Below are 27,334 nucleotides of genomic sequence, written 5' to 3'. Positions count from 1 at the left end.
TCCACTGGTTTTAAATCAGAAGGAACAATCAGGTAGAGCATTCGTAATTCCTTCCACAGTAATAATAAATAATGTATCTTCTTCAATACCCAAATTCCACTTTGATGCACCTTCCCTGTGAAAACAATGCAAGAAAAAAAGTCCCACTGGATTCAGCAGTTGTCTTGCCTGCCTCCTTTAAAGCAACAAGACTGCCTGTGGAGAAACTCAAGAACAAAGTGGGTAAAAACAACAATGAAGCTATCTTAATGTCAAGGTAACACACTAGCAATTTTAGGATGAAGACACATATAGTGCCTTATTGATAATTTACACAATTTGGGACACGTTGCAATTTCCTCTTTTATTTTGTGCCTAACAGTACCTACATATTAGGGCATATTAACACAAAATAGACTACACTTAAAATACCCTTATATAGAGTCATACTTCGGAATGGTAATCATATTAATTGAGTTCTCAGTATAACAGGTGATACGGCTCATATTCACATCTGCTTTTTATATTGACATTAACAGCTGAGAAAAAGTCCTTTAGTGGCCTACTTGCATAATTCTGTTGTTGGATAGCATCATTATAAAGTGTGATCTCTTAGGGTAAATTATTTAATGTTAGTACTACAACATCAGCTGAGGGATTTAGTCCCATCAACTTATGTTTGAAGGATGAAAAGGGCAAAATAATTTTTTCATCATACTTTTCTTCAACTGTTTTCCATATTCCCATTCATATTCTTTCTTCCTATGAAATTTCCTTTTTCTCTAAGCCCTTAGCATGTTCACAGAGAGCTGCTATCTTATTGTAGTACGGTATCTGAAGTGATGTTACACATGTGGTATTTTTACAAATGTAAATGTACTTCCTACACATTGTTTTTAAAACATCTCAATATAATGAAGATTTCCTAAACTGCAGAAGACATCCCACTAACACTGAAATTCAATGGAATATGTATGTCCACTAAACATTTGTGTCTTTAACATTTTTCTTTGTTATCTACAATAAGGTTACCATTGATTTTTTTTTTGTATGATCCACAGAAGATCAACTTCACTAGAACGAAGTGTGAATTAGATATACATTGTAGTAATCTTCTGTGTGTTCCTTCTCAAAAGCTTTAGAATAAAAAATAAAAGTACTTTTCAGAATAAGATGCACAGTCTTTCATCAAACAAAAAAAAAGGAAAAATAGCAGTATCTCACACACACTCTTTTTTCTTTTAATAGCCATTTTTCTGTATGGGTGCTACCACAAGTTGGAATGTCCTAATCATAAGATTCATCAGAAGAGGGTTGCACAGACAAAACCAGAACACTGGAGGAACTCGGGGAGCCTGCAGGGAGAATTAAGATGTTTCATCCCTTTCCTTTCAGCTTCCTCAGCAAGACTTGCTCCACCAGCCTTGAGATTCTGCTCATACCACTTTGCAAACTAATGACCTTTAAATCTTTTTCATGCTGACAGACATTCCTAATGAAAGAGGCGAGTTTCGTTTCAGACAACTTATGCAGAGCCTCACAATGGAATTGTGGCACTTCAATTTCATTTTAGGCTTCATTCATGTACTTAACTCTAAGGGGATTCACAAAAAAAAAAAAAAAAGCTGCTTTGCTGCTAGAGCGCTTCAGCATGCACAGGCACCACAAGTTTTCAACACAAAGCTTAAGTAGGTGCCTAAAGTTTTGCTACTGTGTGTGCTGAGACAGGCCACCAAGCTGGCTGAGCTGCACGACTCAGTGCCTAAGGCTGTCAGGAATTCACAGCTTAGGCATCCCTCTACCAAAGTCCCCTGAGGTCTGGTCTGATAAGCTTCACAGTACACCTAATACATCCTGACAGCATGAAGGTCAGCCTAAAGCACAGGAGCCACAGTTATTTCTATTCAAAAGAAGTGATTATTTCAGGTTCCCTTCCTTTCCAGAACTGCTCAGTCTTTTAAAGAGCTTACCAAGGAAACGAGCCGTACTAGTTCAATGATGGTGATACACTTTTGCGATTTCTGTCCAGTTTGGGGGATTTTGTATAACTTGGAATTAAAGAAATAAACAGATTGATCCAGTCTCATCTGGCAAAAAGGATAAATTGAATAGGGTTCTCCAGCCACAAGTCCCAAATTCTTACAAAGCATTTAATTTTCTGGCATTTCTGTTTGACTAGCATTGCACCTATTGGGTTGCCAGTTAGGAAGCCATATTAAAGAACATAGTTCTCCCCAGTCAGTACGTAAGTATTTTCATACGTAAATTCGTAAGTATGTAAGTTTCTCAATATGTGACTGTGAACAGATGTTGATTAAACTATACCTTCAATTGCAGGTGCTACAACATTCAGCATGACAACTCCTAATAGGCTTTCTGAATTTGAGCGTTTGTGTCTGTTTCTGCAAAGAAAGGAAATAAAGATTTCAGTTGATACATAGCCTTAAGAAGTCTTTGCTTCCAATGGGGATGTGATTTCATGACATTTCTGTCATGAAATATTAGGTCTCCAGCACTCAAGTCACATAACATTGGGTCACTGAACTAGATTCACTACGTCCTCCCCAATTAAAACAAAACCACCTGTGAAATTAGACTTTGGTGAACAAAATGCAGGGGATCATCACTGGATTGACCATACTACGTATGGATATATTTCATTTTTTTCATTGGAGGGAGTCTGAAATCGTGATGCATACAGCGACCTGGTAAGTTTATACTTTGCTTTAATTGACTCACACGTAATCTGCCTTGCAGTGATATCTTCTAACCATAGACAACTTTGTGTTGAGTTTGTCATAACAGTCAGATATTGCTGAACATTCATGCTTGGAAAACACAAGATTCATCTCTCTTGCAATCTCAGCTAAGCTTAAATGATTCTTGTATGGATGAAAACATAAGGGATCACACAGTTTCCTTCTATTAGATGCTTTCTGCAGTCTATTTCCACCTGTTAAAAGCTTTAATATCCTCACTAAATTCCATCATTTGACCTATGTGTTTTTTATTCATTTGGTGGTGCAGTAATTTACCTCTTTTACCTAAAAAATTTTTTCAGGTTATCTTGTCCTGACTTTTTATAGACTTACTCTGTGAAGCTGATGAGAGTCCTGCTTGCTCCTGCACACTGTATACCTTTTAATTTAGCTTCCCCTAGGACAGCATTAGCAAATATCAAGCATGGCCACAAAGACTAACAGCTATTAAAATTTTGCCTAACTTACTGGCACTGGTACCATAAGGAAAAGAAAACAGTTGGAAGAAATTGTTTGCCTACTGACTACTTTCCCTAAAAAGGCAGGTTTCCTGTGTAAGATTTTCTTACACATTGTTTATGATGAGAACAAAGAGTTCCAGTTATGATTTGTATTAGAAACTCTCAAATGATCAGTATAATCCTCTCCCTGCTGCAAGTAGTTCAGATGTAGGTCAGGCAGGACACAACAATATCTTTCAAACCCCTCAGCTCTATTACCCACTACTCAGCTGCTTGTTCATCAGCTGGTCCTTTGCTGTCTGCGGATTTATTATCTATGGTCCACAGGAAAAAAAAAAAACATACTTTTTCCAGAAGGTAATGAAAGTCTGTCTCATTCACCATTTTATGGTTTTGAGATTTCAATTCCTAGCAGTTTACAATGCTTTATAAGAGGTCAGTAAGAACAGGGACATCACAAAACACGTATTCTTAAAGCTGTATAATATACTTGCATGTAAACAATTTTAAGCCCCAGGTATGCAGCGAGACCTGGGTAAAGGATTTAGGAAGGTATAGCTTTGAAAATGTCATCCACTTGTTCCATATATACAGTCTTTGGATTTGCCGTTTTGCTGCCAGCAACTTCGTTTTACTCGTCATATGTTAGCCAACCCCACATTTTTTTAACATACCAACCGTATTAAAAAGAAAAAAAATACTTTTAAAACTTCACAATAGTGAAGTTCAATGACTTCAATAGTCATTCCTAACACAATGGCTCTCTTTCTCCAAGAAATATGAGAGCTAGAGGGACACCTGAATGTTCCCCACATATTCCAAATGCAGGTCAATAAATCTCACTTGTAAAGAAATCACTCAGAAGAAAAAATATTTAAAAATGAACAAGCATTGCAAAGATGAATGTGCTGTGAAGTAAGGCTTCACCTTCGGGAGGTTTTTGAATTAAGACTATTTATGCACTAAAGTCCGTTTCATGTCTCATATCTTAATTAAAAAAAAAAAAAAGAAGAGAGAAAGAGTAGACATTAATTGGAAAGGCAGTTTGCATGGTGACAGGGAGATAGCCAGAAACTAAATCTTCAAGACTCACCCAACTGGTCACAGGTCTTTATACAAAGGGCAGTCCCTAGCCTTGTCTCCACTCTGTTTTGGAGACAGGTAAGGATTTTGGGGATTACCATTCCTTTGTGCCTCCTATATCTCCTGAAAACAAAACAAAACAAAAGTTTGGAAAAAAAAATATTCTTCCATTAACTACAATTTCGATGCAGATTTCCCTGGTTTAGCACTGCTTAAATCAATGATTTTAGATTAGTTCATTTCAAAAAAGAGCGGTGCTAGCCCATAAGGTACTGCTGAACTCTATGGATTTTGTGTGAGGAGTTATATGCAAAGACTTCAAAAAATCTGCTTTAAGTGGCAGCAGTTCTACACAGAGCAGTGTCCTTGGAAAAACAGTGTAAAAGCAGCTGTCAAATTGCTGCCATTTATCATGGGTGACCACGAAAAAGAGTGGTCTGGAAACAGGACAGAAAGTTTATGGTCAGCCTGGCTGTACATCTTTTCTCTGTGGGCACAGTGGAAGGCGCCTTATGTTATTTTCTGTTCTACTGGAGCAGTACAGAAAAACAAGTTGTAGAAGGGGCCCTCCATGACCTCTGCGCCTCCGCAGAAATTCTTATGCACACAGATGATCCAACTGCAGCCAGTTAAATTGAGTCTGGGACAAGATTATGGTAGCATTGTGCCATTAGCAGTCTAGACCCACAGCTTGGTCGGGATTATATTTTATTTTATTAAGTACCTTCAAAAATGCTGATATTAACTCTGTTGTGCCTTTCACCCTTCATGTGGGTTGAAGGACATTCACTGTCTGATGTAGAGAAATATTTTTTTTTTTTCCACCAGATTGGATTCTTTCCCCCAGTCCCAAAGGCAGCTTTCATCATAACCATCATCAGAGGACCTGCCTGGATAAGGAAGGAGAGCAGGGTCAGGAATAGTGATGGGGAAGTGATGGGAGTTGGTGGGGTTGCAGGGGGGGATGTGTTACAAAACTGAGACTAGACACAGATGTAAGGGAAATACAAGAAGGCTGGGAGAAGGTTTCCAGGAGGGAAAAAAAAATTGTGATGAGAAGCTGCTCGCACAGCCCACCCTTGTTGACGTAGACTGAATAACAACAGCTGTTAAGACAGAAACATGAGTGTGAGAGTGCATGTAAATCAACACTCCAAACTGCCTAAAAGCACATTTGGTCCCAAACTGATCCTGTTAAAGAGGAAAACAATCATCAGTCAGATTATGTTATGTCAGGGCAGGTTTAGATTGGATATTAGGAAGCATTTTTTCACTGAAAGGGTTATTAAACATTGGAATAAGCTGCCCAGAGAGGTGGTGGATTCACCATCCCTGGAGGTGTTTAAGAAAAGGGTAGATGAGCTGCTTAGGGACATGGTTTAGGAGTGGTGGTGTTTTTATCAGGGTAGGTTAATGGTTGGACTTGATGATCTTAAAGGTCCCTTCCAACCTCACTGATTCTATGATTCTATGATTCTATGATTCTATGATTAAATAGTAACCACAGAATTACAAAGAGACTTCGGAAGCAAAGATGAAGTAAAGTTGAGAAGAAGTATAAAAGAAGCATGCAATTTTGTAACAGTATGGAGACACCTTGGAGTGAAAACAGCAGCAAACCTGTTTTGACTCTGCTGGAAGTCTCCCTGCTGGCACCACAACCTCTGTCAAGGCCACACAGAGCAGCCTTCTCATCAGATGCCTCGAGGATCTTGCATCCAGGTGATGGACTGTCCCTGTGGGGTGTGATGAGTAGATCTGCACCTCAGGTGTGTGCAGGTGACCTCAGTAAGGACTTTCTTGCTGGTATGTGGATTAGCGGCCTGTAGGACGTGGCATGAGTAAAGCACCCTCATCTCTAACAGGAGGTACATGGACATAGGGGAACCCACACCCCCAGGAGGGATGTACGGGCTGGTAACCAGCTTTTCCTGAGGGAAGGGGTTGTGTCAATGTGTATGTGCACACATGTGTGTGATTATAACGTTTGGGCACTAGCTCTGGAGGGGTGTTTAGAAATGTGCAGGTGTATATTAACAGTTTGTAAATGTCTAGAATTGTGGTGGTGACCTTGATCTTGAATGTATAGGTCCCCAATCTGTCATTAATAAATCAATAAATCACTTTGATCATGTTTTGATTTAAACTGTGTGAACTGAGGTTTTTCCCTGAGACAGAGATTAGGACTGGCAGCTCTTGTGTGAGAGACAGAAGATGAATTAGGTAAGGAGCACTGAAAAGAGAACATGGACAGGTTTAGAAAGAAAACTGGGAGGGGAATTGAAAGAATCAAGGCAGAGTGGAGACAGGAGGTGGCTAAAAGGGGGTTTTGGGGTGATGTGAAAAATTGTTCCTTAGAGTCTGAAATAAAGTCGAGGATTCCCAAAACTCGTATTTGCTAAGAAAACATGTATCTCGTCCCATTTTTGTGTTGGTCCAGAAGAAAAACAACCTGCTGCTGTTGTTTACTTAATTAATCTAAGGAGAAGACAAGTGTGAGGTGATTCTTAAGGTCCTGATAATGTTAGTGAACCAAGTAGGTGTCAAGACCACGCCACCGATTTAGTTTTGCTTCTAGTACATTCAGACACCATTTCCTCTCTAAGAAAAATATGATCATGACTGTGAAGTTAAGCTGCCAAAAATTAGAAACGGACAGAATCAAGGTGACCAGTATAACCTTAATTTGGCCACCTTTTTCATATGAGTTGTAGTCTTTAATTACAGAATTACATACTCAGTTCTCTCAAGAGTACTCCTACCTAACTCAGTGCATCAAAAGGACTTAATTAGCAGCTGTTCGATTTTTTTTTTTTTTTTTAGCTTCATTGTTCAATATGTTGCCCTGGGCCTTATTTAAAAAACATTGCTCAGGCCCTGCTCTGAAAACAAAATTATTAATTTCCTCCTGGGCTTTTCTATGATGCTCATCACCCAAGAATCTGAGTGTTTTACAGACAATTCATTCATCATTGTAAAACCCTTGTGAAAATTGAGGGCATTATCTCCATTTAGGAGAGAGGAAGCTGAGACAGAGCTCAGTAAGTAAAGTAAAAAAACGTTGGGTGTCCAACGTGAAATATTTCGAACTGTCAAAATTATATTATAGCATTACACAATAACTTACATATTGATAGGTTAGTTCCCATGGACTTTGCTAGCAGCTGAAACCATTCAACATTTTGCAAAGCAGACCTAGAGGTACAGAGCAGGCACCCAAAAATGAAGAACATATCTGAGTTTCAAATCATTAAATACAGAGTTTTCAGAAAGGACAAGTATAGAACTAATTTTCTCAGGAAAACTAAGCCACGTCTTCCGTTCCTGCAGTTCTCTGTCTCAGCCACTATCTGCCTGTCAGCTTCTGAAATGAACAAGGAAAACAGACTTATAAAAATATATCCCGTTCCTCCATTTCATTGTCGAGGCATCTGTGTGTTAGCTGAGGACGAAGTCCTGAAGAGGAAAGATTAAGTGACCTGTGGTTAACAATTTTATTATAATATTCAGAGACAGGATGTCAGGGATGCATGGGAGCATGGGGGTACAATGTCAATGAAGGTGTTCTGCCATTTCCAAACGTCAGTCTTTTTAATTGTATTTCCTTACATAAATTAATGTGCAAATTAATATATGGCCATTTATGTATGCAATATAAAGTAGAAGTTTTTTGAGTTACCAGCACTGATGAATATGAAATGTAACTAGGAAAAAGTCACAGCCAACTGCTTACTCTTTGGAGATAGAGAAAAGCTTTTGAGCGTTTTGTATTTGATAAGCAGTAATATGCAAAGCTAAAGATCCATTTTCTATTGCTTTCAGGCACAATTAATCTTGAGCAGCTTGGACAGCCAGCTCTTCTGGATTACAGAACTGTCAGAAAAATATAAAAGCTCCACAAATTTTTTGCTAGGGCTCTCTGTGCTATTCCAGCTGTGAACTCACTAAGATCCTCAGCAAAATTTCTAGTCTGACATTTGATAGTCTGACCCCACACCTATGCCAGGAAAAAATACACTTTGTGTTTCCAGCTAAAAATGTAAACCTGCTCATTTTACTATATCTGCTCAGTTACTGTAAAAAGTAATAATTAAGGAAAGGAGCTACCCCCTGTTCTAATATAGGATATAGGTCTCCTAGGATAATTAAAATTGTTGTTTGTAATATCTGCCTTTTCCCAATGGGCTAGTATGTTCACAGCCCTCGGTTTATTTGTCCTTTGACATAGGCATTGGCTTCTCCAAAGTCTGTAGTGCTAGAGAGCTACTGCGTTTTTTTGATCCAACGGTCTAACTCAGCTAATTAATTTGACAGCAATGAATTTAGTATCACTTCATTAAAACAACCCTTAAGGTGAATGGAGACATCTATGAAGGGAGTCAGTTCCCAAGTCTTTAGGCAAATTTGCAGAGTTGAGGGAGCAAGAATGACTGAACATGCATCCATCTTCTCTAGAACATATACGCATTTCCTCAAACACTCTTTATGAGGGTCTTTCAAAATAAGACTCTAGTGAAATCAGAGTCATGTCCTCTCCAGGAAGGAAAAAAAGCAGTCTGCTTACTACCCTCAGTATTTCCTCAGAGACTAAAATTAGCCTTGAGTAGGAAATGCATTGTGTCCCTAGAGCAGGGGTGCCAAAGCAAGCAATGGGAAGCCGATTGCTCCTTGTAAGTACAGAAGTTGCATGGACCTGGTATTGTCTGCGTGTATTGAACATCATCTATTTGAATAACATGGGAATGGCTGAAATGTTCATTCTCAAGTAAATCACTGACACCCACACTGAGACACCAGAATAAATAGTTTAATTTTCAAAGCTACTGACTACATGTTGCGCCTAAGCGAAGTCAACAGTTGAACTCAAGAGAAGCCCTGTTATAGGCACTGCAAAAAGCCCCTGTAGCATTTCAACATTTAATTGCTTCATATAACACCAAGACTAACTCGGATTTCAGAACTTTGGCCTTTTCTGATGTAAGTTACCCCCAGTGAATTGAAACAGTTATTGGAGACATTCAGAAAAAATTTAAGCGAAGGCTTTCCAAATTATTATCCTTGCTTTGGATTATCATCAACATTGAAGTCTTTGCACGAAAGTTCAGAATGTTCTTTTGCTTACTTCCTGAGAAAGAATAATTAATTTAAAATCACTTTATGGGCATATAAAATCAGGACTTTTAATAAACACTATATTGTTAGTGTTTTTCCTTATTTAGAATTCTTACATTCTTTTCATTGAGTTGTTATTCCTTTGCCTTTCCTCCTTGCTGTCACAACAGGGCAGGTGATATAATTGTCTTGGGCATTCAATGCAGCTGCTTAAAATATCTACTAACAAGAATTAATTTTTAAGAAAAAGTGTGATGTCTTTTTGTTGTTTGTTCAATTAATTATTCACCACTGTTACTAAATAGAAAGTGCCTGTGGTGCATTTGCTTGTCTTTCATTCCATTTTGATTCAATGCTGAAGTGTCTCAGTCGATTAAAAGAAGGGCAATCCACTAAGAAAGGTATTAATCTGGTTCATAAGAAACTAGAGCATAATTCTTTGCTCTGCTGCAAACCTCGTGTGTATTCTGGGGCTGATCATTTACCATTTAATCTGATGGTTCCAAGATGAGGATTACAACACCTTCTGCCTGCCCTCCCTTTTTCTGTTTCCTGCTGGAAATGAAAACTCTGCCTGTCATGCACGGACGTACAAGGCATGGCGTTACAGTGCCCTGATCCCCCTGTAATAACAGTAAGAGTCCTGCCTTCACACAATGCACACCTCTGGCACTAGATAAAAATGTAAGCAATGCCACTGAGATTTTGTCCTGCCGTCTCCCTGCAGGTGCAATCACCACGTGCAGTGTTTACGATTTCAGTTAATGGCTGGTGTTGTGACTCATGAATATGTTAATTAGGCATAACAGTTTACACAGGAGGGTTTGCAAGGGTGTGGAGTTTATGAATGGTAGGGATCGCTGTTTGCCAAGAGCAAACAAACTGCCAAGATTTTTTTTCTGAGAAGCTATCAAATTGGGTCTATTAAAGGTAAACACATTTTAGGGCCTGCTTTTCAGAACTTTTTAGCATCTCCCATTTCTGTTGAAGGCAAGAGAGCTGTGGCTGCTGAGCCCCCCAAAATACATACTGTTTTATTGAGCCTTCCTTACAGCTGATCCATTTTTATACACGTTGGTAAACTTTTTGGGAGCAAGGGGACAGGGAAGATTTTCTAGCCTTATGCTATGGCCATGTCATTGTATATGATGAGGTATCTAAGAAATGAATTCAGTAGCAAATGTCCACAACTACTTAGACTTCCCACACAGCTTGACCCTCTCTTAAATTACCTTTGCAAGGGGACCAGATACATTTGTAGTCTGAATATATTTTTTGCAAAGTATATTTTCAAAAACGTGTAAGTTACTAAGGAGCCTGAATGTATTTTTGGCTAGTGATTTGGGGAGTTAAACTTAAGTCTTGGTCTCTCAGAAGGACCCAGGAATCACAATCACTTAAGAATAATTTAAAATTTACCCGTATTATTACAAATGGTTGCTGCTTCCAGGGTGATTAATTTCATCTTTAGCCAGAAGCTAAAGCGCTCCAACTAACTGAAAGTGATCCAGCAGTTGTTATTAGGCTCTTTCTACTGATCAGCAAAACATATGACTGAGCCTTAAAAATATTGCTGGAGATACTGTTCCAGAACTCTGTTATATTGGGATTCTAAATATTTATCCAGGAACTTCTACATGCAGCTAAAAAGTAAGATTAGAGTGATAACAACAGGTACAGGGTTGATTGCTGAATCATAGAACTTCCATACAGGGCAGGGAGGGAGACAGACAGCAGGGAGGAGAAAAAAAAAAAAAAGACATCAGACTGCAAGACTGCAGAGTTATTTCTTGGACATATTATGTCCAGAAATTTCTGAAACTGATTCTAGCAATAACACTTGGTATAGTGGGTCAGCCTTGGCTAATAACCAAATGCTCAGCCACCCACTTGCTCGCTCCCCTCTCTCTTACGATGAGAAGAAAATAGAAGGAAGTTGAGAAGACTTGTTCATCAAGATAATGACAATGTAATAGGGAAAGCAAGAGCTGCATGCATGAGCAAAGTAAGGAGAGGGATTAATTCAATACTCCCCATGGGCAGGAAGGTGTTTATCCACTTGTGGGAAAACAGGGCCTCAGCATGCAGAACAGGTCCTTGGGAAGAGTGCCATAACCACGGGGTTGCCCCTTCCGCATCCTTTCCTTGAGCTTTTAGTGTTGAGCATGACATTCTATGATAGGGAATATCCCTTTGTCAATTTGTGTCAGATGTTCCAGATATGTTCCCTCTGAACCCTTCGTCCACCTCCAGCCTACTCATTGAACACGAGCAGGGAGAGAAGGGCAGAGTGGGAAACACCGAGAGAGCCTTCACGCTGTGCAAGCAGTGCTCAGCAGCAACTGAAGCTTTGGTGTGTTATCAACACTGCTTTGGCCGCAAATCCAAAGCACAGCACCTTATGGACTGCAATGAAGAAAGTTAACTCCATCCCAGCCAGACCCTGTACACTTGGAAAATGTGTATTAAACACTGTCGCTTCTAGCTACATGAGACATTATTTACACTGAAGCCTGAATCATACCAAAAGGGTTGTTTGCTATTCCCTTTTAGTTTCAAGACGTTTATAAATGTCAAACCTTACTTGGAGGGACTAACCCTATGATGTACTGAGATGCTTCCATTAGATAAAACTAAGATCTGAAAGTCCCACACAGAAAAGAATTGGAAGGTATTGGAAGAATAAGTGGCTCGAATACGTAAACGTGTTCCTTCTGCTATTCATTATTACTTCTTATTTTACCTTTTTTTGCCATAGAAATACATTGAAACAGTAGGTTTTGGTTTTGTTTTTTTTTCTGGCTTAGATGCTACTCATTATATTTAATACAAAATATCCTGATTTCTGCAAAATATACTTATTCTAACAAAGTTGAAGATAGAAAAATAATGCATTCTCCAGCTGAATGAAGAGAACCTTAATTTTCAAGGGGCAGTGGATGAGCCACAACAAGAAGTAGTAAGAGAAGGTGAATCTGTGCACCAGAAGATTGCCTGCATCTCTCTGTGAGTAGGTACAGAAGTAAAAGGCTGATTTTAAATTGCTAGTCTGTACCCTGAAGACTTGACAATGGGAAAAAGATATGGGGTGAGCTATTCTGATAATGAGAAAATTAAAGCCTTTAAAGAAAATGGGGAGAGGATCCTTTTGTTCACATGACCCCTCTTTGGATCTTCTTTGCAAGTGTAGGGGAAAGTACTAAACAATCATTTCTCTGCCCTTTATCTAGATTATTAGGACAAGGACCATTATTGAGTGTGCAGAATTGAGAGTTTTATTTTGAATCATATTTTGTTAAACTAGACACACGTCAGAAGGTTCTGTGGCTCAGCTCTATGTTACCGTGACGAAAATCTCACAAGAAATGAATGCTAATTACATATTTCAGATGTTGATATTAAAAGCATTTAAAGAATGCAAAATTAAAAAAAATCTCTGCCAATTTTTTTTAAATTACTTCTTAACTTTTACTTCCAAATGAAATGTGATTTGTTCTTCAGTTGATTGCTATGTACTAAACAATTATATGGTAACTACCCAGGTTTTGTACTGACATGCACTAAAATTATCATAGGACATCAGTGTTAAAGTATAGTAGCAATCAGCAACCAATCTAAAAAGACACGCAGAAGTTAAGATCCAACAAAACTGAAGGGAAATCCAGAATATGGCTTAGATAGGAAAGGACTCTGAACTGCTGGAAGAAGTAGCTATCGATATCTTAAAAAAGTATATTCCTGTCTGTAACATAAGAAGGAAATTTGGCTGGTTACTTGTTTGGTGATCCACTGGTAAAAAGGGGAAGTATTCAATTTCCTGTACCATTCTCCTACCGTTTATTTTAATGAGGTGCTCATCTCAGTCAATAAACTCATGGTTGTATTCCATACTTAGGACTGATTCCACGTTTAGGAATGATCCCTCACGGAATTCCCACGATGTTGAGAGTGTTGCACTGGAGTAGCTGAGAGCTGACTTTAACCAACAGCAGAACAAACTGACCGGGCTTGTATCTTACTCTACTGTCAAATATATGAAGCTAAGAAGAAATGATAGGACCATAATCTCTATGGTCCCAGCGTTCACCTGTAGGTTATACTCTGCCTTTATCTGTATCAGAGTCTCTCCCACCGCAATCCCAGGCACTTAAATATAGCTTGAAAAGACTCAGGCCAAAGACCTGATTTGAAGATACGTATTCCCCTCCTGGCAACCACCTGCAGAGGCATTTCAGAAGTCTGCTCTTTCTTGTTCAGCAAACCGCATATTGCAATGCGGAGAAAATACCGTGGCCGCCCAGCCTGAGGCAGAGTGCCGTTCAGTGGTTGTATCTACATATCACTAAAGGAGAGGCCAGAAGAGGTAATATCCATCCTGCTATTTCTCTGTGACGTCAGTGGTGGGCAAGGGTGCAAGGCCGAGGATGGAAACTGAACTGACAGAGCGCTGGCTCACAGGCGGGAATTGAGCTGGAAGGGTAACAGAGCAGCTTTGTACATCTGAAAAGAGCTGGAAAGGCAGCATCTAAAATTCAATATATAACTGGCTCTGAAAAAGAGAGCTTAGAGAGGAATATTACAAGTAGGGCAGGGGATCAGGGACAGTATTATTTTCATGTACATATACTCCCACTGTTAAACTAGCGAGAGAAGAAAGATACTAGAGCACAGCAGAAAATAAAAGCCATAAAGAGAACATTATTTTTAATATACATATCTGCCAATCAAACACTATACTGGTAGTTTTAAAAGGCGACCTGATTGCTTGGCCATTAGCACAGCAGACTGCCTTGTAAGGGAAATGAATCCAAGTCCAGTTGTCTGAATATAATAGAAACTTGGCAGGGGAGATCTATTAATGACTGTAACTGTGTTAGGAAAAACAAGGGATAAAAAAATACAATCTTACAGTCCACTTTGGGAGATGGGCCATTTTTATGTGCTTAAAAAAAAAGAATGCCGGGATCATGTTTAGGAATTAGGACAAACAACAATTAGGTCCAAAGCCTAAAAAGAGGTATCGATGGGCTATTAGTGTCCTCCAATTTTACTATAGCTCAAAGCATCTACTATCAGTAACTCCGTTTGTTCTCCCCACCTACACTGAACACTTTGCACTGCTACTTCATGACTGAAAAGCTAATAAGTACACTAGGGCAGAGTTGACAAATGTGTCATTGACATGATCAATAAAAATTTGGACTAAAATTGCATAGCACACTCTACTTGCAAAAGACTTTGTGTTCCTTTCTGATTTTAATAAATTGGCATTATAAAACCTTTCTTTTCATACCACAGATGATAAAATTAAGAGCCAATGAGGAGCGATGTCCTGTATTCCAGATTTATGTCTATATTAATTACACCAGGAACAAAATTTTAATTTCAAAATGCAGACTTTTCAAACTGTACTTTTCTTTATCTTCAGGTGATTTGTGGGTGGAGCATCTTACTACACTTTGTCTAGGTTAGAAGAATCATTTTTAATATGATTATTTTTCCTAAGTTCTCATTTATGGTTTTAACTCCTGTATTTTGACTGCAAGAAGGATTTCACAATTCACTTCTGATAAGAAAACACCATACGTTAGTGTTACTCATGAAAGTTACTGAAAGCACATTAAAAGTTATTTGCTGCTCAGTTTCATGTAATAAATTCAATTCTACTGTCTGCATTGAATTTATAAGCTAAATAATATTCTCTTATTAAATTAAAGACCCCTTCATGCCAAAAGAAATGTGAACAGTCAAATAAACAAACTTTTGCTGTATTGGTTACATGGGAAAAATAATGCTAAAACAATTACATTTAAAAAAATCTCTCCTTTTACTTTCCTGCTTAATGACCCTAGAATATTAACTGCTAGAAAATAAATCATGTGGTAACCCATATCGTTGGGACATTATCACACTATTGAAGCTCTTGGCAGGTAGAGAATTATTTTTATAGAGCAGAAGTTAAACGCAATTCAGAGACTGGATTTCTTTGGTATAATTGGAAAATTACATGAAACTGAACAAACTCTTATCACTGTCTCCATCTTTATCTTCTGGGCTTAACCCCAAGTTTACATATAAACCTACTGACTTTTTGTGATAAAGTTTTGAGGCAACTCTGAGTGAACTGGAGTGAGAAACAACGCAGAACTACTAGAGAAACTCCGGAAGGTCAAATATAAATCTTTTAGGCTATTTCAGTTTCCAAGCCCCAGAAGGGAAAAAAAAAATAATATATATTATCTATTAAACTGTTAAACCACACAGGCAGATGGATTTTAACTTCTAGCACAGCTGTGAAGAACTGAGATTTTAAGAAGGCACAGTGGCAGTTTAACCTTTGTGAGCAAAAGGCAGTACTTTCTAGATAAAACAGAGATGACAGCTTTGCTGGCACAGTTATGATTAGCTATGCATCACCTATCATTCAGGCTGACAGAAAGATTTTTATTCAAAGTGGGTCTGTCTTTTTTTTTTTTTTTTTTTTGTTATTGGCATCTGGGTTCATCCTGAAGGCTATCAGGAGCTCTCTGAATCTGCACCAGTTGATCCACAAAACATCACTCTTGCCTTCTTCAGCAGGACATCACTGTTACGCACAGGGTTTAACAAGGGCTTGGTAAACACTTCAAGAGTTTAATAAGCAAATAAGCATTACAGAACTCATAATATTCATAACTACAAAATAAGACCTCCCTCTTTTTTTTTTTTTTTATCCTGTCAGTGTGGTTTAGAAGTTAGATCACTGAAAAAGCCAAAAACATGTGAAAGAGATGGATAGTTGTACAAGTAATTGTACCAGGAATCCAATGTCAGTGGTGCTGCTACAGTCCATGCTCTGACTTCAGTGCCAGCTTGAGCTGTTACAGTAAACTAGACATGTATCATTCCCTGATCATCTTCTGATCATAAGAATTGGTCACAACTTATTATTGCCTGCTTAGTCCCATAATCACCATCACTAAGGCTACATGTTTGCCACATGTCATATTATTCTTTTAACAGATGTATATGTATGCATCGTGGTTGAAAATCCCTGTGGTCTATTTTAGAGGATGAGTAACTGGAAAAAATGGAAAATGTGATGGCAAACAACCAAAAAAATACAGAGAAGCTTGAGAAGAGCAGAAAGAAAATTTTGCCTTGAGAAAAGGCAACTAAGCAGGGAATCCTCAGAATCACAGAATCACAGAAACGCAGAATCACAGAATCTTCAGAGTTGGAAGGGACCTCTAGAGATCATCTAGCCCAACTTCCCTGCCAGAGCAGGATTGCCCAGAGCACATTACTCAGGACTGCATCCAGGCGGGTCTTGAAAATCTCCAGGGAAGGGGACTCCACAACCTCCCTGGGCAGCCTGTGCCAGTGCTCTGTCACCCTCACCGTAAAGAAGTTTTTCCGTGTATTTGAACGGAACTTCCTGTGTTCTAAAATAATGCCAGACTCATCCTGGGCTGTATGTAAGTGCAGAGAGGAAAGGAGTCAAGGGCAGAGCCAAACCAGTGATTTCCCTCTCCTTGCAGAACCAGCATCCATGCAGGAGGTGTGAGCTACGCCCACGCCTTCAGCCTCTGAATGCTGAGAGCTCGGTTATCTTCCTTCTCTTACAAAAACTCTCTCCCTGCTCGTGGGAAGAAAGGGCACAGCTAAGGCTGCATTTTGTGTTTGTGATTTGTCTCTCACTTGCAAAAGCACAGAAAGTTCTGTGACTTCTCTGGGATAAGGCAGAAAGAAAAACCACACAAAGTTAATAGCTGACAGTTTAAGTATAGAGGAGTTGTGCCTGCTCGCTCTCCATGTGCACAGAAGCGGAGATACAGTGCAATGGGGAAGAAACAGCAGCGTTCACGTGTTCTTACTGGGGACAGAACTGGCGGGGACCATAAAAGGGAAATGCTGCACGATTGCAGCATAACTTTAAATTGTGACTCAGATCTTTCAGCATGAGGCCTGCCTGCCTTCTTCCTCCTCCTCCCCACCCCACATAATGAGAAAAATATTATTAGTCTATTAGCTAATAGCTCTAATTATCACTCACAAGCTCTTTTTCATCACACTCCACTGTTTTCATGGGAACAGTACACAGATTCTTCTCTCTCAGCAGCAGCACCTTCCAGGGCAGAAGTATGAACATTGTTTAGAATATACTCAGAAAATTGCAAACATTAAAATCAGAGAAGATTCATTGATCATGAAGCCCATTTCTCTGCTAAGGGAGGCTTAGTCCCAAAAGCACACTTTTAGTGTTTCATGCAGAATAAAGTTAAAAATACCAGTGGTGAATCATCCTCCAGATTCTCTCAGGAGACAATTCCTCAGCAGAACGCACTTTTGTGGGTTTTGTTGTGGTTTGGGTTTTTTATAGCCTATTTTTTTAAATTTCTTTATTTTATTCTTAGCTATATCTTCCCTTACAGCATTAAATACTTATCTTTTTGCATATAGCTAGCAACCTTCACACTTTTCTTCCCCATACAATCTTACACACTCTGCATAAGACTCATACCGCTGTCCCGTCTTCATACTCCCATATGGCTAAGGGGCCATTTGCAATGCAGCATCAGGTCCGTATATGAATCTCTGAGCAGATGCATCTGACACGTGGTGTTCCAGAGCAGGAGGGAGGTGGGAGCCCAGAGCTGCAGCTGGCTACACGCCGTTCAGCTGCAAAGGCTGCCCAGCTGCCCTGCCGCTGCCCCAGTACCACTAGGAAGCATGTTCCCCTGCTCCTCCTGGAAATGATGGCTCATCCTTCTCACATAAGCAAATGTGACATCTTTTTTCACCTGATATACATTTTCTGTCAGATGAACCACTGTGGTGGGTTGACCTTGGCTGGACACCAACTACCCACCGAAGCCACTCTATCACTCCCACTCCTCAACCGGACAGGGGAGAGAAAATATAATTAAAGGCACATGGGTCGAGATAAAGGCAGGGAGAGATCATTCAGCAATTACTGTCACAGGCAAAACAGACCCAACTTGGGGAAAATTAATTTATTACCAATGAAATCAGAGGAGGATAATGAGAAATAAAAAATAAATCTTAAAACACCTTCCCCCCACCCGTCCCTTTTTCCTGGGATCAACTTTATTCCTGAATTGCCTACCTCTTCCCACCCAGCGGTGCAGGGGGACGAGGAATGGGGTTTGTGGTCTGTTTATCATGCATTATCTCTGTGGCTCCTTCCTTCTCAGGGAGACAATTCCTCACGCTCTTCCCCTGCTCCAGTGTGGAGACCCCTCCCATGGGATTCTTCTCCATGAACTTCTCCAACATAAGTCCTTCCCGTGGGCTGCGGTTCCTCATGAACTGCTCCAGCGTGAGTCCTTTCCCCACAGGGTCACAAGTTCTGCCAGCAAATCTGCTCCAGTGTAGACTCCTCTCTCCACAGGCCATAGGTCTTTCCAGGAGCCTGCTGCAGCGCAGGCTTCCCATGGGGTCACAGCTTCCTTTGGTGGCATCCACCTGCTCCAGCGTGGGATCCTTCATGGGCTACAGGTGGATATCTGCTCCACTGTGGACCTCCATGGGCTGCAGGGGGACAGCCTTCCTCACTATGGTCTTCACTATGGGCCACGGGGGAATCTCTGCTCCAGTGCCTGGAGCACCTCCTCCCCCTCCTTCTTCACTGACCTTGGTGTCTGCAGAGTTGTTGCTCTCACATATTCTCAATCCTCTCTTCTGGCTGTTATTGCACAGTTGTTTATTTTTCCCCCTTCTTCAATACGTTATCATAGAGGCACTACCACCATCACTGATGGACTCGGCCGTGGCCAGCAGCAGATCTGTCTTGAAGCCAGCTGGCATTGTCTGTATCAGACATAGGGAAAGCTTCTAGCAGCTTCTCACAGAAGCCACTCCGCTACCAAAACCTTGCCATGCAAACCTGATACAACCACATAGCACCACCTCAGACACTCAACCTGAGCAAATTTGAGATTTATAAGAACGGCATTCCTTGCTTTGCTTAGTCATCACATACCTAGTTTAGTACCTTTAATCCATCTCCTAAATCCTCATTGTCCTCTAGTAATTAATTTGTTGTTCTTCACTAAATTCTCTCTAATTGATCAATATCTTTCTAGTTAACATACTGCTGAATGCTACCCAGTATTTCAGAAGCAGTCACAAGGAAAGCACTGTTATTGTTTATTGGACTCTTACTTGTGCTTGGCTGTTTTTAACAGCTACTTCTCTCATCAAAAAACTCAGGACTCAGGAGATCTCTTGGCATTATAGCCTTCCACTGGGGAACCATCAAAAACAGCTACATTTCACCAGAGCCCACTGAATTATGCCCAGACTCAAACTTTTAACAAAGAGGTGCCTTGTATTACAGGCAGGCTGAGCAAATAACAGGTAAAACTTCATGGTGAATGCTAAAACCTGCTTATATTGCTAATTATTTTAAGTGTGATGACTTCAAAACTTCTCTAGGATTTGGCAAAAAGCCAACTCAGAGAGGGCTTTCTTATTTTATTGACAGGATACAAGGGCACAAAGTGTCTTCTGACTGCTCAGTGCCTTTTGCTCCTTTAGTTTCTATTTTACTTTTCTCCCCCCACTTCCTCCAAACACATTATGGTGTTTTCACTATTCAGGATATCACAGACAACAAATCCAAGAATGCTGAAACTCAGAAGTGCTCATTAAATGACATTGTTTTTTCCCCTTGTGCCAGTTATAGACTTGCTTATCAAAGGTCACGTAGATTTGTCAAAGATTTGCTCCTTTTCCTATGTTGAAAACCACACAATTAATAGAAACACATAAATATCTAAATCTGATTGGGCAGGGAAGATATCGGACATCTGTCAATAATTACTGTCTCTAAACTGGAGGGTGTTTTTTTTCATCTCACAGATACTCTTTCCAGATATGCTTGCTGCTTGCTATAAACAGTTTCTGTGTTGTATCACTCAGCTATATTTACCAAGGGGTGTGTGTGCACGTGCATACACATATATATATTTATCCATCCATGTATACACATACATGCATATATGTGTCTGTGTCCACATGTGTGTGTGAACACATGTATATTTACATTTACAGGTATATGCTACCCAGGTATGTGTTACTTCTGCTATTTTTCTGTGAAAATGATTGGAAGTTATAATTTTGCTCATTTTTCATTTACAAAGATAAAGAAATGTATCTTTCTAACCTTTGTGGGGAAAACCTTAAAGACATGAAGTAACCCTGAAGACATGAAGTAAATGAACACCAAAGATGAAAAAAATAACAAACATGAAAAGAATGTAGCATTCTTAAAAATCTCAGAGTTTTAAATTCCCTTGCTTTATTAATGACTTCCAATTTTTATTAATGCTTGTATTTTCCTGTATTTTGGTCAGTATCCATGGTGTCGTCCTGAAGCAGAAAGCTATTTTCATATGGGAATTTTTCTTTGTTTCCACAACACGCAAAAACAACAGTTGTCATTAAATACAATGTAGTCCACCTTGCTTTTTCTCCTAATAGGCATGGGTTTAAGTGTCTTCTGTGAGTGATATACATGATCCAGTGTGAAGAAGTATGAATTTATCTTTGTGAAATACAACTGTGTGAGATACCACAAAAATAATTATTTTTGTTTTTCTGGATTAATTAGTGCCCAAGTTTCCAGTAATTTGCAGTTTTGCTGTTTGATGAATAACACATCTTAAAGTCTATCTGGAAAGTTACCCAGTAAGTTCTCAGGAAGTTTTTATTCATTATGAATCAATTTCCTGTGAACCAGGAATTTCATCAGCTGGTGAAGTTTAGGTAAATGAAATCATCAGCTAAATCCTACTTTCTAACCAATTACAGTTGTGAAAATATACCTAGAGATCAGTCAAGTGAATTTAAAGATGGCTTAATCAATATTGCACAGTTGGAGCAAGGCATGCAGATCCTGCTGTTCTGACCTTCCCAGAGAGTCTTGGGCGAAAGCCCATCACTGAAGTGCAGATACAGCTTCATGATTCTCCAGAGAGAGCACACGACCGACTAATCACCTTTCCATCAAGTGGTATATCTTCCTCCTACTTTTCAGGAACATTATCGACACCTTATGGTGTCAATGGCTCCTTCACTCAGAATGTGATGCTGTGACAAAATGTTTCATTGTGTTAAGGTTTAGCAAGGTGCTTAATAGTAATCACAAGCCCCCAAGGACATTTGAAGAAACTGTTATGTGCTGGAAGTAGTAATCTCTGTAATAATGATAATAATATATAGAATCTATAAGATTTTTATTGTTTGGTGCTTTGGAATATTGAAACCTGTGACAGATCATCAATGCCGAAGCACTATCACTATAGGCATTACAAACTGTGGATGATTAATAGAAAACAAGTAGGTACGCTGTAAATTTTATGAGGTCTTTAAAAAAATCTCTCAAATAATCTGGAATTCTAAAAATCATAACCTTTTCAAGATGAAAAGAGAATCTGACGCAACAAATTTCAACATGCTGAACTGGGAGCTGGACCAGAACAGATTCATTAGTAATTAAATAAAGAACATCTGCATTTATATACATCATTTTGAGTTCAGCTAAAATCAAGGGCCCAGTTTTCCAAACTATTCTATTTTTCAAGTCATAAAATTATAGAATCGATTTTGTTGGAAGAGACCTTTAAGATCATCAAGTCCAACCATTAACCTAACACTGCCAAGTTACCATTAAATCATGCTCCTCATCTAGAATAATTTAGGACCCTTAAGATCATCGAGTCCAGCCATAAACCTAACACTGCCAAATCCACCCCAAAACCATATCCCTAAGCACTACATCTACAAGTCTTTTAAATACCTCCAGGGGTGGCAACTCAACCACTTCTCCAATGCTTAACTTTCAGTGAAGAATTTTTTCCTAGTATCCAGTCTAAACCCCTTCAGCACAACTTGAGGCCATTTCATCTTGTTCAGTCACTTGTTACTTGGGAGAAGAGACCAACCTCCACCTTGCTACAACCTCCTTTCAGGTAGCTGTGGAGAGCCTCCTTTTCTCCACACTAAACAACCCCAGTTCCCTCACAGGACATGTTCACTAGACCCTTCACCAGCTTTTCTGCCCTTCTCTAGACACGCTCCAGCACCTCAATGTCTTTCCTGCAGTGAGGTGCCCAAAACTGAATACAGTATTCACACACCTGTGGTGAGTAGGAAAATCACTTCCCCACTCCTGCTGGCCATGCTTTCTGATAAAAACCTTCTTGGTTATCTGGGAACACTGCCAGCTCATATTCAGCTGGCTTTCAACCAATATGCCCTTTTCCACCATGCAGCTTTCCAGCCACTCTTCCCCAAGCCTGTAGTGTTGTTGCATGGGGTTGTTGTGACCCAAGTGCATGACACAGCACTTGGCCTTGTTGAATTTCACGCAATTGGCCTTGGCCCATCTATCCCACCTGTCCAGATCCCTCTATAGAGCCATCCTACACTCAAGCAGATCAACACTCCTGGTGTCATTTGACCTGGTGTCATTTTCAAACTTACTAAGGGTGCACTCTATCCCCTTGTCCAGATCACTGATAAAGATATTAAACAGAACTGGCCCTAGTACTGAGCCCTGGAGAACACCACTTGTGAACAGCCACCGACTGGATTTAACTCCATTCACCACCACTCTTTGGGCCCAGCCATCCAGCCAGTTTTTTACCCAGTGAAGAGTATGCCCATCCTAAGCCATGAGCAGCCAGTTTCTCCAGGAGAATGCTGTGTGAAATGGTGTCAAAGGCTTTACTAAAGTCCGGGTAAACAACATCCACAACCTTTCCCTCCACTAAGCAGGTTACCTTGTCATAGAAGGAGATCAGGTTAGTCAAGCAGGGCCTGCCTTTCATGAACCCAGTCACAGCAGTAGGTAGAATCATACTGATGTAAATACAGGGTAAGTGAGAGGACAAGATCAGAAGATAAGAGCAAAAGTTGCTCTGAAACAATTTAAAATGGAGTCAAAATTGAAAGCACTGACTCTACAGACGTCTCCAGTATCACAAAGAAGGCGGCTTTTTTAATATGTAAACACGCAAAGCCTCAGAGAAATGCTGACAGGAGTAACATTGTGACATGTTTTGACAGTTTTTGTAAAAATCAATGCAAAATACTTGATGTAGGTTCCCTTTTTTTATACCTTTGAGATAACATTAGATTGGGAATAGACTGGTGGGTTGACTGGTAGACCTGGGCACAAGAAAACATGATTAAGAATACATTAACATTTGTGAAACCAATATATTGAATTAGTAGGCACAACAATTTGACACACCAGACATCAGCAAAATTTAAAACATTAGCAGAAACTAAAGCTTACTGGCTTTGGGGAAATGAACATTTCACCTGATCTAGAAGTGATCCTAAAAAAAAATAAAATCTTGTTAATTTCTTAGGTCAATAGCTCAATTTTCAAGGTATACTGGGGCTTCCAGAAGCAAAGGTTTTAACCTAAAATTCTGTATCAAAAATGTTCCCTTAAAATCAGGAAATATCAAACACACAGATGTAAATTTTCTTTTCTATGCTCAGAATCATCACAACAGAAAAAACATTCTTTGTACTGCAGTTGAGATGTTTCTTTTTAGAAAATAACTCACACCCACTAAACATTTCAAATCTGTGGCCTTAATTTTCATAATTAGGAAGGTATACATACCTATGTTTAGGTCTAGTCTTTCTTGTAAACAACAGTTTATCAAGCACAATTAGTCACTAATCTACCTGGAAACAACTAAAATAATGACTGCATCTTACTTTGTGTTGTGTCCACCTCTGAATGGTTTAAAAGTTCAGCAAACCCTTTTGAACGCCAGAATTTCACCTTCAGAAGCCAAAGGGAGTGACACATTGTCCACCTCTGCCCCTGTACAACATCTCTGCCTGAGGCACACACAGGACCTGTGTGGGCTGCTCTGCCCGGCTGTCCAGGGCAGGCCACATGCACTGTATAGCTCCAGACCAGTGACAGCACATCCAGAAATCCCTCAGAAATTTGTGAAGATACTGTCTAGTCAGACTGTATTCTTCAGGTGACAGGGAGTTGATCCCAGGAAGACAGTATGGCCGTTTGTGAAGCTGAAGAAGTTACGACATTTGAAAAAGACGGTTAGAAGGTTTTTCCAGAAATATTTTTTCCTCTCTCCTTCTATTCCCCTCCCCTGAATTGAAGATATTGTATTACTGAGATAAACTTCCAGTCACTTCAAAAGCAAAGGTGCAGCTCCCATTCCTTCATCTGAGGCCACATTCTTACTTAGTTTGGTATTGGAGGCAAGGGTTCGGATGCAAATTTTGACCTACGCTGCCTTAAGCAGTGGGAAGTAGGGGGAATTCAGCAGCACATCTGTTAAAAACCTGTCTATGACTGTTTGATGTTAGAAAGTGTACTGCACTTCTGTTTCTTTGTCTGGCATGGGCACACTGATTTTCTGATATGGCAATGTCTATTATTCAGTGTTTTTGCAAGCAATGGGCTGAGAAAGAGACTGCTCTTGTGATTTGAATGGAAAAATTTTTTTCATCGAGCTGCGCATTTTAACATTCTATCTTCCTTCTTAAAGAGTGAAGGAAGTGAGACACTGTTGTATGTGACAAAAAAAAAATAAAATAAATGTATCATTACACACACACACATACATGAAGATCCCAAGTTGGAGAAGGGGTAGCAAATTGACATAAGGGATAAATGCTTATTTTAAAAAATCAAATGATATAGCATCAACTGCTGCAGTGTGTCAACAGGTACACTGTCAACTCTTCATATCAATCAGCCATTTAAACTTTAAATAAATGGATAAATAATTTTAGTAGATGATTTTATACATGGATAATTAATTTTAAATTAATCAAAAATATATGTAAATATCTTTGATCTTATAGTAGAAATAGTTCTGAGTTGTCTGGTAAAGGTCCTAATTTGGCTCCGAACTTCTCCAAAGTTCAGAACTGGGGTTTTGGTAGCATAAATCTAATGCATTTTCATTTCTAACAGTTCTCCGCATTTTACCAACACTCTATGAATAGCAGTAAATAATTAAAACTAAAGTAACAAATAAAATATGGATGAATTTTGTGATACATTATCCTGACTTTTTAAGTTGTATTTGGTCATTTATAAGCTTCATAGTAGATCTCCAATTATTGCTCTAAATTAGAGAGTTTCTGTTAATTAGTGGCCACCAGATGTCTCCCATATTGTTTTCTCTGTACAATAGAAAAACACTAAGAATCATGGAAAAATTCGATGCAAACAAATGAATAAGAGCTAAAGAGTTCAGCCAAGGCATGCCCCTTGATTCGTGCCCAAATCTACAGTATGTTCTTTAAAAATCAAACACAAATTACTGTGATTTATACTGTTCCTTGAACAAAGAATCAACAGTTGCATGTAATTACATTCTGTCTACTCTGCACATCTCTTTGCAATACAGCATTTGTCGAAACATTTACTTTTTGCACTATTAGCTCTTTTGGTGTCTGAAAAAATGTTGCATCTAGAATTATTGGCTATGTTGTTTTGGTCTCCATTTTAGTAGCGAACTATAATCCAAATTTTTGTGCTTCCTCAGCAATTTCTTCCTTTTAAAGTGAAGCAAGAAGAGAGAGTAGGCTGTAGCCTCATGCTTTTTCTCCATTTTATGCACAAGCTGTTGAAAGGATGAAGGGCATTCTTCATGCCTCTTTAGCAGAGGTCCAGTCTCATTTTTCTCTACAGCTATATTGACCTTTACACGTGTTGCTATGCAGTAGGAGTAGATCTGTAGAATGAAGCAGCTGGCATGGAGGATCAAATGCAAATGAGAACCATACGTGCCTCCTTTAGGCTGGCTGCAGTTTGATCCTATGGGCTGATCTCCCATTTGTAATTAGCACTCATTTGGTGCTCTCCCAGAGCAGTTTTTTACAGTTTGGTTTTAACTAAATAAATGCCATGTAAGCATCTGCAACCACGTCACAGTGCAAATCATATAATGGTAAGTATGGACAGTCAGGATATTAACTTTAGAAGAGTACTGAACCAAAATAACATATTCATGTAGTTGCATATTTCTCCATAGAGATCCTAGAAATCTATTTTTAATATATAATGATTGCATTCTAGGCATGGTCCCAGGCGCATAGCGTCATATGGTATATGTTTTAGTAGTCTGAGAGCCTCTGAAGGTGTTGCAGAGCCTACATCCGATGTAGCCCATCATGGATTGGCATTTCTGTTTCCATTGTAGCTTGTTTCTCCGTCATCCTTGTGTGTATGTAGTTGCACAGGCAGTTTATAAAACAGTCACTACCAAATGAAGCATGATAAATTTACCTAAGATGGAAATTACATCCTACCTAGGGGCTGTTCTGTCCCAGCCACTGCTCAAAACACAAGGGAAAGTTCACAGTTTTGCCAATATAGTCCATGTTTTGTTCTCAGCACTGCATGCCATCAGTCACAGCAACTTGATAAGGTGAGCTGACCCTTCCATTCAGAGTGCCAAAGAAGTGATTACTGGCTTTGGTTCGAAAGGAAAAGAGCTTCAGTATGAATGCATAATGTATTTTGACTCAAATGACTGGGATGAATATCATCAGAGCCTTAAGTTCTGAGGGAACTTTCTCCTATAGTTCCCTTCATAAACATTGTTGCTGCTTCAAGATCAGAGAATTCCCTCAGGCCACACGCTCACATAACTTTGTATGCTTTCTACTGTATCACTTATTTATCAAATGAATCTTTGTCTACAGGTGATGAACATTCTTTCAGTTGCAGGAAAGAGAAATAAAGGGTTGCTCTATTTTGTTAAGCAAAATAAGGCCATTTAAAGTAAAATATTTAAATACAATAGTAAAATTGTTCAGTATGCCTATTTTTAGTGCTGGCAGCAGCATTTTTTCCTTGTAGCTTGCAGACTGAACCCGAAGTTAACCTTTCCTTGGATGCTTCATCAGCTTGCTGTAAGTCTG

This window comes from Vanellus vanellus, assembly GCF_965231255.1.
Source record: "Vanellus vanellus genome assembly, chromosome: 1".
In the NCBI taxonomy this organism is placed as follows: Eukaryota; Metazoa; Chordata; class Aves; order Charadriiformes; family Charadriidae; genus Vanellus; species Vanellus vanellus.
Note: the sequence above shows the minus strand (reverse complement) of the source record.